This window comes from Galeopterus variegatus, unplaced genomic scaffold, assembly GCF_000696425.1.
Source record: "Galeopterus variegatus unplaced genomic scaffold, G_variegatus-3.0.2 Scaffold3665, whole genome shotgun sequence".
NCBI lineage: Eukaryota > Metazoa > Chordata > Mammalia > Dermoptera > Cynocephalidae > Galeopterus > Galeopterus variegatus.
In genome coordinates, this window is record NW_007729776.1 from 93,112 (window position 1) to 95,549 (window position 2,438).

The window sequence follows — 2,438 nt, forward strand, 5'->3', positions numbered from 1 at the left end:
GGTAACACGAAGGTCAAGAGTTCAGGTCCCCTTACCATCCATCCACCAAAAATAAAACATCAGCCTGGGTTCCCTAACAGCTATATCTATATCAGAGCTAAAAAAAGTAAAGTTACTTATTAATATTATTGACTAGTTGGTCCACATTCAAATTTTCCCATTCTCACAGTGTCCCCAGTTGTTAAGCCATGATTTAATATAAGAATTCCACGTCACAGTAACGCGGATAGAGACTAGTCTTGATCCTTCCGATCCTGGTCTCCTGGTAACCGGACCCCTTGCTGGGAAAGTAAACATAACTTCCTCCTTTGGTTTCCAAAGAACCACTGCAGAGCTTTATGGGAAATATGGTCTCGATGCCCGCTGACGTCACAAGCTATTGGAGAAAGCCCTTTCCTGTTTCTTCTGCGCAAGTGCGGTTCCACCCACTCTGGCATCTTTTGTCTGGAAGGTCTGGATGCTGCCCATGTTCCTACGCTGCTCCTCAGATCCAGGGGTTGGATTCTGCCTCCCCGAAGGGTCCCTGGGGAACAGGACGGGTGTCCCTGCACTTGTTGGGCAGCAGCGCCGGTGGGGCTTGGGCGGGGCACTTGTTGGGCAGCAGCGCCGGTGGGGCTTGGGCGGGTGGGGCCTGACGTGCAGCGCGAGCGTGGACCTGGGCCGGGGAAGGGGCACCAGTACTGCGCTTTCCACGACGGCTCCGTCAGAAGATGGCGCTGCCGGGTGTGCAGAAGCTTGTTCCAGATGTCCCAGAACGGGGGCTCAGGTCCAGGATGGCCACGGGAACGTGGGTGGGGTGTGTGAAGACAGCGAGCCTGGGAGGTGTGCGGGAGGCCACATTCCAGCTCAGCCATCCAGGAACCTGGTACCGACCTATGGGACATTCACTTTACCTGTCTGTAACATGAGCGTGTTGATACTAGTATAATACCCCAGATTACCAGAGAGATAATTGTGAGGTGTGAACAGACGTTGACAGTTGTGTATGTGCGGTGTCTTCAGGAAGTCGAGTTTCTGGTCCCCTCCTGCACTGTGGAGCCTGGTCTGAGTTTACAATAGTTTATATACAACCTTATTTCCACGGACAGTGACTTCTAGGAGGGACATTGGGCCATGGGAAGATATTCTAGTTTTCTTTGGGGTAAATGACCTGTGACAGTTTGAAAGATGGCAACCTATGAATAGGAATCCCATCTGGGAAAACATCATTGTGGCCTGAACCCTCTCAGTACTGCTTCAGAGCAGAGGCAAAAGAGTCCCAGAAAGGCGTAGCTTTTCACAGCCCATGCAGTTATTCAGTCTAGTGCTTACTGTGCACAAGAGTTGGCCTCATTCAGTAGCTACCTGAGACTGGGTGATTTTGGAAGGTGTGGACAGCTTTCAGAAGGGAGAGTGAGTTTGACTGAGAAGGAGAGGCAAGGGCCTAGGAAATGTTACTTATTGAAGGGGGATTGAAGGTGTTCTTTGGTATGCAGGAATAACCTGTCATAGCTGAGAGCATCTGTCTACAGTGTTCTCTAAACACACTCCCTGTAGGGCAAGGGTGTGGAGCTCACAAACCCCTCAAGCCCATTCACAAACCCTTCACACACAGGTCTGTAAGCTAGGTAACTGGCAAAAGGGTCCTTGGAGCCTTCGTTGAAGAAGGAATAATCTATTCAGCACGCACAGCACTATGAGCTAAGCAGTCCACAGAGAAATTCAGAAACTCAGCTGCTACTGGCAAAGTCCAAAGAAAAACTGAAACTGAGCAGCTGCCAGCAGAGCACTCAATAGCAGAATGCTCAATAGCTACAAAACCAAAAAGATACATTGGCACACATGCACACTAACTCCACCCACACACCTTGTTTACAAGAAATGTGCTGCTTGACCCCCCCGCCCCAGCCAGACCTGAGCCAAGGGAGCCTGACTAAATTATCCTATTTCCCCCCTCCCCCACATAACTTGTTTACAAGAAATGTTGAGGGAGCCTCACTAAATTATCCTATTTCCTCCACAATCCACCCCTTCAGGGTTCCTCGCCTTACAATCTGCACATTAAAAATCCGCAATGTTTCTTTAGCGAGGATAAATGACCCATTTATTTATACAACCTATTGTCTGTTTGATATGACTTAAGGCTTGTCCTGTAGTTCTGTACTTTAGCTGCACATGTCCAGTTAATAGTCATCATTGGTGTGATTTTCCATGTGAATCTTGTAGTCATACTGATGTGAAGTTCAGTGCATATTCAGTAGATGATCACACCAACGTATGTATGTACCCAATTGACTCTGGTGCAGTGCCTGCAGCCAGAACACTATGGGCAAAAAGACAGAACAATTATTGGTACCAGTAGGGGAAGTTCTCGCCCCTCTGGTAAGATACATGCCAATTTGCCATCCTGAGAAAGGATGATTGCAGAAATAGGTATCTTACCTGGTTTATGATACCAT

The 2,438-nt window shown here is 48.4% G+C and overlaps 1 long non-coding RNA gene across 1 annotated transcript in view; it reads left to right on the top strand.

The window, feature by feature from the left end:
- LOC103601289 overlaps positions 1 to 2,438 on the top strand; it is a 58,803-nt gene that overhangs the window by 9,392 nt on the left and 46,973 nt on the right. The gene's annotated exons all lie outside the window — the stretch shown is intronic.